This window comes from Xyrauchen texanus, chromosome 17 (assembly GCF_025860055.1).
Source record: "Xyrauchen texanus isolate HMW12.3.18 chromosome 17, RBS_HiC_50CHRs, whole genome shotgun sequence".
Lineage (NCBI taxonomy): Eukaryota > Metazoa > Chordata > Actinopteri > Cypriniformes > Catostomidae > Xyrauchen > Xyrauchen texanus.
In genome coordinates this window covers 20807295-20817121 of record NC_068292.1, presented here as the reverse complement: position 1 = coordinate 20817121, position 9827 = coordinate 20807295, and positions in this window count along the sequence as shown.

The window sequence follows — 9827 nt, the reverse complement described above, 5'->3', positions numbered from 1 at the left end:
ATATATATATATATATATATATATATATATATATATATATATTTTTTTTTTTTTTTTACTGTTATTGCTCAGGAAAAAGGATACAGTTCATACAGTGGGCATGTTGTCACAATATATGGGGTAGGTTGTCACAATGGAACTTGCCAGTAAACAACTTATTAGGCTTCTCCTAAACAAAGCACACATTTGTGCACTTTTAAAAAAACTCCTTTTGTAGTTAGGCCTACTAAAATATGCATTATAGTAGACCTTGAGACAGCTTCCCCATTTGCACACTTTCCTTGCTCTTGATGATGACAATTCTCCTACATTTACATTTATGCATTTGGCAGATGATTTTATCCAAAGTGACTTACAGTGCAATTATTACAGGGACAATCACCCCGGAGCAACCTGGAGTTAAGTGCCTTGCTCAAGGACACAATGGTGGCAGTGGAGATCAAACCAGTGACCTTCTGATTAACAGTTATGTGCTTTATCCCACTACGCCACCACCACTCCACATAGGCCCCTACCTGTATATCCACTTATGGATCTTAGTGGACAAATTCAATAAACCAGTGAGGATGAAATGTATATGTGAATGTTTATATTATAGAAGACCACAGTTTCCGTGTATGTGTTAATATTGTAACAATAGCTTTGCTTTAGCCTTTTCTTAAATAACATGTAGGCTAACCGACAGTGATGACAAATGATGTTGTAACAGCATGTAGAAACGGTCTTGCCTTCATTGCATGTATTTAATCATTTATTGTCACCTTCACACAACTAGCCTCCTGTACAGGCGATTAAAAATAAGATGTGTGCTCGATGACATGTCTTGACAACGTGAAAAACCTAAAAAGAAAATCGGTACTTTTCCACTATTCGTATTGCCTTGGAATGGAAGCTCTGGTGTTATCTTCAGGAATTTCAATCTACTGCTTCAGCTTATGTTCATACCATCTCTCACCAGGGGTCACTGCAGAGCAGTGAGTGGCTGATGTCTTGTAGCATTTTGTATGAAAAACGCGATGTTGATTTAACAAGAAAATGTAACACTGTTGAAAATTAACACTGCTGTTGACCCTCCTCCATATTGCCTCTCCTGGGCCACCAGAGTCCACCTTGTGTTGTCACACACAGCCAGATTTAACTTCAGGCCCAGTTCATAGGTCAAACACTCATCATGCACTTGACACAACAGGACTGAGTGCACTGTAAAGGTGGTGACCTGCAATTTTTACCCTTGGGAGCTATTTATACCACATACGAACCTTAAAACTATTTTTGTTTCTCCTCGTGGTGGCATAGTGACTCACCGCAGTCCAGGTGGCAGAGGATGAATCTCTGATGCCTCTGAGTCTGCCCACTCAACCCGCACGTCTTATCACGTGGCTCGTAGAGCACGTTATCGTGGAGACATAGAACATGTGGAGACTTCCCGCTATTCTCCATGGCATCCATGCGCAACTCACCACATGCCCCACAGAGAGCAAAACATATTATAGCGACCATGAGGAGGTTACCCCGTGTGACTCTACCCTCCCTTGCAACCGGGCCAATTTGTTTGCTTAAGAGACCTGGCTGGAGTCACTCAGTATGCCCTGGATTCGAACATGTTTTTGATCATGTAGCCTAATTCATTCAGGTTGATTCACAGATGTTAAATACTATTTTTGACTTGAATAAAACTGTTAATTTAGACGTCACTTTGGTACATGAAGCACATTTTTAGGTTAACAGACCTGCGGTCTGATTGTGGAATTCCATGTGCTTCAAAGGGCCATGAAGGGTGGGAGAAGGAAGCACGTCCTGATTCCAGGAGTTGAGCACAAATATGGGAAGCGTGTCATGTCATAAACACCAATTTACATACACACCTGTTTATTGGAGGAATGTTTTCCCCCCTCCCGGGTGAACGCAACTCTCTTCAGCTACTACTCAGGGGAAATCCTAAAGTGTTGTCCTCAGTTGTTGTATTTTTTAATTTTATGTGACTGTACAATTGACTCTGACATCTCTTTCAGTTTCTTTCACACTTAGGTTATCTGTATGAGCTAGATTGCATGACAGCTTGGCTAATAGTAAGATTCTTTTCTAATAGTGAGGGGTAATCAGAGACATTTAGGAATCCCAGAGATATGAGTTTGCAGTAGATGCAATCTGTTTGCATTAAACGACTCTTTACATAACCAGCCTTCGAGTTGATTTTGATGTTTGCTCCAGTCAATGTCATTCACATTAGGAGTGTTAATACTGTAAGATACAGTATAAACACTGTTATAAAAAACAAAACAGTGAGCATAAAGCAAATCCCCCCATGGCAGTTTTGTATGGGATCAATTCCATGCCACATATATTTGCAAAAATATAAAGTATTGCAAAATAAAATAAAGTTTTGCAAAACAAAAAAAGTATTGAGCAAACAAAAAAAAAAAATTTAAAACAAAAATTAAGTATCACAAACGTAAAATAAAGTATCGAGAGAAAAAAGAAAGTTTTGCAAACAAAAATAAAGAATTGCAAAATATAAATAAAATATAGCAAAAATCAAGATGTAATTAATTGCAAAAATCAATGACTGTTGTAAAATAATCTAAAGATGTTTTATCCTTTTTTATCTCTGCAACAGATTTTTAGGCAGCAATGATTTTGCCACACATCTTTTTCTTTGCAACGCTCCTTTTAATCTGCATTTCCATCACGTGTGAGCTCGTGATACCGTTTTGCCTTTGCGCTTCACTTTTCTCTGCGCTTCACTTTATGGCACTGTTTTGACGTGGGGGTGGAGTCAGGGATTGGGGCGTGTACAACGGGCTCAGTGATGCCTCTCTGGAAGTTACGTCATTAGCTTGAGACACGGATCAAACATCATGGCTGAGCACAGGCATGCAGGTGGATCTCAGGTATATAAAGTTGATTGTTTCCTTTTATTTAATTAGCATTAAATGTGTTTTAACAGCGTTTGCTTCAGATAAAGAAGTTAGAGATCAGTTAAAGCGGTGGATTTATTAGCCATACTCGCTAACATAGCCAGCATCTGCAGTTTATTCTCTCTCAATTGATTGGACTATTGATTGATTCTTATGTTTATTTTATAGATTATAATTGTCTATACCATAGTATGTTGTCTTCTAAAAAATGTAAACTCCATATTTAGATGTAACATTATCACTGTTAAAGGAGACAATAAATAGATTACAAATAAAAAGTTAAACGATCGTAACAAACGTGCATGTGTTCTGTCTTTAAAAATAAAGTTTTGAAATATAAAATGTTCACATCCCCTATATTCTTAACCCTGCGTTATACAGCTATGTGGCATGGGGGGCGTGGTCGTGTGTCAGTCTGCGGGAGAGAGAGCGCGGTAAGGCTTGTCACCTGGTTTGTAATTATCTCTAACACCTGTGTCTTGTTGTAGTGATACGGAGAAAGACATTTAAAGGGACGCCAAGTGTCGAGAGGGAGAGCATCCAGAAAGCTCCACAGAGTGTGATATTGTTTTGTTTATGTTACATTTCTACGGCGGTGACCGTCGTATGTTCGTGAAAGAAATTAAAGTGCTGATTTCAAACCTGCTTCGCTGTCTCCTGACTCCTCCATTGCTCAACGAACCTGTTCACAAGCTACTTAAGTTCTTACAATGCTCACAGTAAATGTACGTGTATCAAGGTCATCTCATGTAATGATTTGCCATGTCACATTTAGCAGAGAGAATATCCAGATGTCGTGACGAATCTTATTAGTGTTCTGACTCAAATCTTCGGTCATATTCAGGCAGCTCAGGGTCAGCAGCAACAACAACAGCTTTCTCTTGCTGTTTCTCTGCCTCGAGTATACTCAGCAGGATATAACCAGGTTATCAGCACCTACTCTTAAGAATCAATCTGTTAAATTTGTTTTGCTTTTGAACAATTAACATTATAAGTGATGTTCTTTTTATTGTTTGTAGATCGTTTCCTGGGATGCTTATTTGTTACGATCGTTTAACTTTTTATTTGTAATCTATTTATTGTCTCCTTTAACAGTGATAATGTAACATCTATTTATATATTTTTAAATATGGAGTTTACATTTTTTTTTAGAAGACAACATACTATGGTATAGACAATTATAATCTATAAAGTAAACATAAGAATCAATCAATAGTCCAATCAATTGAGAGAGAATAAACTGCAGATGCTGGCTATGTTAGCGAGTATGGCTAATAAATCCACCGCTTTAACTGATCTCTAACTTCTTTATCTGAAGCAAACGCTGTTAAAGCACATTTAATGCTAATTAAATAAAAGGAAACAATTTTTTCAAAAAACAGAATGTACATCTACAATGGCATTGGTAAGTACAGGTAAATGAGTATTAAGCAAGGCACATATCAGTTAAAATAAAATAAATTAAATGTATAAAATAAAAAATACAAATACAGAGGGGTCTCTTTATTCCTCTTTTAAGAGCTCAAGGTCTCTTATTATTCCAGCCAATTTCTGGGCCTTTTTACTTTACATACATTCCAACGCTGGAAAGAAATTACAAATCAATTCTCTTTTAAATACAGAAAAATAAGGTTTCGTCTTCATACATTTGGACTTATGAATGAAAAATGTGCCCAGTATCAACATTACATTAATAAGAAATTAATTTCTTTTCTCGTCCAACAGCACTCCAAACATAACATGTTTCCTAGCAAAAGTGGGCAGTGAGTGAATCTTTGATTCCAACCAATAAGACATATTTTCCCAAAAAGTATTTGGAGAAAAAAAGATGATCAGAACGTCTCTGTCAATTTGACAAAAAGTACAGGCATTTTCTTCAAAATTAAACCGTTGTCTTAAAAATTCACTTGACGGGTATACCCCATTGAACATTTTAAAATGAGTTTCCTTAAACAATCAACTTTATATACCTGAGATCCACCTGCATGCCTGTGCTCAGCCATGATGTTTGATCCGTGTCTCAAGCTAATGACGTAACTTCCAGAGAGGCATCACTGAGCCCGTTGTATACGCCCCAATCCCCTGACTCCACCCCCACGTCAAAACAGTGCCATAAAGTGAAGCGCAGAGAAAAGTGAAGCGCAAAGGCAAAACGGTATCACGAGCTCACACGTGATGGAAATGCAGATTAAAAGGAGCGTTGCAAAGAAAAAGATGTGTGGCAAAATCATTGCTGCCTAAAAATCTGTTGCAGAGATAAAAAAGGATAAAAGATCTTTAGATTATTTTACAACAGTCATTGATTTTTGCAATTAATTACATCTTGGTTTTTGCTATATTTTATTTATATTTTGCAATTCTTTATTTTTGTTTGCAAAACTTTCTTTTTTCTCTCGATACTTTATTTTACGTTTGTGATACTTAATTTTTGTTTTAATTTTTTTTTTTGTTTGCTCAATAATTTTTTTGTTTAGCAAAACTTTATTTTATTTTGCAATACTTTATATTTTTGCAAATATATGTGGCATGGAATTGATTCTATAGTTTTGCCAGCTCAGAGTTTCACGTGACACAAAGTGCTCCAAGACATTTATCCAAAATGATCCAGTTCTAATTTTGGTCCCTGCATGTTTCAGACTGTATGTCTGCAGATAGTGTGGAGGATGATTAGTCCTTGCTACTGTAAATGTAAGTGCTATATAAATAAATGTTTTATCCTGACTGCTATTGTGCAATATTTACCAGTCTGTATATTGATATGTTTGGGCGATATAATAATTATCTCTGCATTCTGCTAAAGTTTATAGCAAGTTCTTCTAACACATTGCTGGCTCTGCTCTGTGCTCTGGCTCATTCCCTCCCATTTTCATGATCCATTGCACTCTATGTGTCTCACACCACTCATCAGTTGTTCTGTCCTTCCATCCAGCTGTCCCCTGCAGTCTATCCCTGTCCACTGGTATTTACTGGCCATCAAATCTCTGTTTATGACATTGTTTTCATTTTTCTGATGTTGGAGATTCAGTTTTACTAGCTGCAGTAAGTAGCCAAGTAATGAATTACCATATATTGATAAAACAAAATTAGTTGATTCAATATAAAATTTACTTTTTTTATTTTTATTAAATCTTACTTGGGCAATTGAATAATTTACTTTCCTAGGTATCTAGGAAAGCCAAGGAGTTCATAAAACCTGAACAATCCTATAACTAGGCAACACAGCTCATGTCTTCATACATTAATCTACTTGTTTACATATCATAAGGATATCAAACAGAGATCCATGTGTTGTGTAAACTGGCTTTCGAGGGGGCTGACTGTCACCATTGTGAGCGTCTGCCGCTCCGCATGCTCTGCTCCCGTCTGTCCGCATTTGAGGATGATGGACAGGCTCGCGAGCCTCAGGGTTCTGGACCCGCGGCTGCCGAGGCAGCTCGGAGAAGGCTCTCTTGGGGTTCGCAAATGGATCTCTCTGCGGGTTTGGAGACGGGCTCTGCCTTATCTCCTCCTTTACCCGAGGGATCCATTGCTCTCTTGCCGGTGTCGGAAGCCACGCGCTGCTTCTTCCGCCGGGAAGAGAGCCCGATGCTTCGGTGCTCTAGCTCTGAGGAGGTAGAGTTAATGAGCATTCATGAGAGTGACACAAACACTAACACAATAAGGGGAGAGGATTCGCCATCCCTCTCCCCAGCATATGAGGAGCTTATTGAGGTGATAACTCGTGCTGTTGGTAAATTAAATATTGACTGGCCAGCAGAAAAAAGAGATACTCGTCTTAAAAGCAAATTAGACGAGCGTTTTCTAGAAGCATCTAATCTTTCATCTCAATCACGGGCCCTTCCATTTTTTCCTGATCTACATAGTGAGCTATGTAGATGGAATAAACCATATTCGTCACGTCTTTTTAGTCCCCTTATTCACACATATTAAAATATTAAGGGGCTGAAAGATTTTGGTTATGGGTCAATGCCCCCAGTGGAACAGACGCTCGCGAGCTATCTGGTCAGCATCGTCCCTGAAGGATCCCGTGTTGCCGAATAAACCACTAAAAACCACATCCAATTTAGTGGGTAAGGCTTATACGGCAGCAGGTCAAGCTGGAGCCTGTCTGCACACGATGGCAGTGCTCCAAGCCTATCAAGCAGATCTGCTGGGGATATCGATAGGAGTGAGGAGTTAGTCCCGACGAAATTCGAGAACTTCGTCGGGCTACAGATCTTTCTCTCAGAGCTACGAAGGAGACCGCCCGTGCTATTGGGCGGTCTATGGCAGCCCTCGTAGCTACTGAGAGACATCTTTGGTTAAATCTTGCAGAGATTAAAGATAAAGAGCGGGCTTTTCTTTTAGATGCCCCTGTGTCTCCCTCTGGTCTCTTCGGTGACTCTGTGAATACGGTTGTTGAAAGATTTCTAGAAAACAGAAAACAATCTGAGGCTTTTAAAAAATTCCTTCCTTGCCGAGTCCATCCCCCTGGGGATGCTGGGCGTGAGCATCCCCAGCCAAGCTCCTCGCACCGTGTGCAACAGAAAATAAGTGTTGCGTCTCGTGCTTCCCCGAAATCTTGAGGACCGAGCCAACACTCTCAGCCGAAGTCGGCTAAGTCTAAGCCAGATCTGAGGACTGTACTTACGGCTAAGAAGGCTTCGGCTCAGAAAAAAAGGTCCTGATGCTATGCACGTCAGACCATCGAGGACAGCCCCAACTGAGGTGGAGCGGTGTACACCTCAGAATACGGTGCCCGCTCCACTCGGGTCCTCATGGGACCAGTCTGCCAACCCCGCCACCCTTGGTGCTTCGGGCCAGCGGTATCCAGCAAAAGTTCAGCGCAATGTCCACTCAACGTTGCGTCGGACGTGAGCCCTCTGAGGGGGGTTCAAGAACAGTCAGTTCGGTTGTTTCCTGCCAATATGCTTGAGGTCGCCGAGTGGCTGTTCCTTTAACAGGGCGGAGCGTGTACACCTCAGAATACGGTGCCCGCTCCACTTCGGGGTCCTCATGGGACCAGTCTGCCAACCCCGCCACCCTTGGTGCTTCGGGGCGCAGTGGTATCCAGCGAGAGTTCGGCACAATGTCGACTCGACGTTGCGTCGGACGTGAGCCCTCTGAGGGGGGTTCAAAAACAGTCAGTTTGGTTGTTTCCTGCCAATATGCTTCAGGTCGCCGAAGGGGCTGTTCCTTTAACAGGGTGGAGCGGTGTACACCTCAGAATACGGTGCCCGCTCCACTTCGGGGTCCTCATGGGACCAGTCTGCCAACCCCGCCACCCTTGGTGCTTCGGGGCGCAGTGGTATCCAGCAAAAGTTCGGCGCAATGCCGACTCGACGTTGCGTCGGACGTGAGCCCTCTGAGGGGGGTTCAAAAACAGTCAGTTTGGTTGTTTCCTGCCAATATGCTTCAGGTCGCTGAAGTTCCTTTAACACCAGAGGCCAGTCTCGAGAGACTGGTACCCTTAGTACGGTCTAGCTCTGTCACCCGCACGTTCACGAAGTGCGTAGATGCAGCTCTGGCCTCGCTCAGGCTGCAGGGTGTACGCATTCTGAACTATATCGACTGGCTGATTCTGGCGGAATCAGAGCAGTCAGCGGTTCGGCATCGAGATGTCGTTCTTGCTCATACGAAGAAATTGGGGTTGAGACTCAATGCCAAGAAGAGTGTGCTTTCTCCATTACAGAGAACCACTTTCCTTGGTGTGGTATGGGATTCAGTCACGATGCGGGCCACACTATCGCCCGTTCGTGTAGCTGCTATCATCACAGCCACAAAAGAGTTGAAGCTAGGCCAGTCACGCACTGTGAAACAGTTCGAGAGACTGTTAGGCCTCACGGCAGCAGCGTCCAATGTGATCCCCTTTGGCCTGCTGTACATGAGACCTTTGCAGTGGTGGCTCAGGACCAGAGGGTTCTCCCCGAGGGGGAACCCACTTCGTATGTTCAAGATCACGCGGTGGTGCACCCGCGCCTTGATTATATGGAGGAAACATTGGTTCCTGTCCCAGGGTCCGGTGCTGGGAGCTCTTTGCCATCGAGTTGCTATCTCAACAGATGCTTCTCTCACCGGCTGGGGAGCGGTAATGGAAGGCCGCTCAGCTCAGGGTCTGTGGAGGAACCATCATCTCTCTTGGATTGCCTGGAGATGATGGCCGTCTTCAATGCGTTGAGACATTTCCTCCCAGATCTGAGGGGCCATAATGTGCTTGTCCGTACAGACAACACATCGGTGGTCTCTTATTTAAATCGACAGGGGGGTCTGCGCTCGCGTCCACTCTGCAAACTGGCGCACCAGATCCTCTTGTGGTCCCTGGGTAAAATACTCTCCCTGAGGCAGGTGCTGACAGGGGAATGGAGACTCCACCCCTAGGCGGTGGAGCTCATTTGGGAATTTTACGGCCAAGCAGAAGTGGATCTGTTTGCGTCTCAGCTTATGACGCACTGTCCACTTTGGTTCTCCCTCACGCAACCAGCCCCCTTGGGGTTGGACGCTATGGTACAGACGTGGCCGAGGCTACGTCTGTACGCATTTCCCCCTGTTGCTCTGCTCCCAGGAGTTCTGGAGAGAGTCCGCCAGGACGGAGTAAGTCTATTATTAGTAGCTCCACGCTGGCCGAGTCGAATTTGGTTTGCGGACCTAATTCATCTCCTCGACGGCCCTCTTTTTGAGGTACCCGTCAGGAGAGACCTTCTGTCTCAGGCAGGGGGCACAATATTTCACCCCGACCGGAGATTTGGAACCTATGGGTTTGGCCTCTGAGGGGCCCAACTTTTAGAGAGTGGTCTCTCGACTGAGGTCGGTGAGACCATTCTTAGCTCCAGAGCTCCAGCCACGAGGAAATTATATACACTTAAGTGGAAAGTTTTTCACGTCTTGGTGTCACCAGCATCAGCGAGATCCAGTTAACTGTTCAGTCAACAC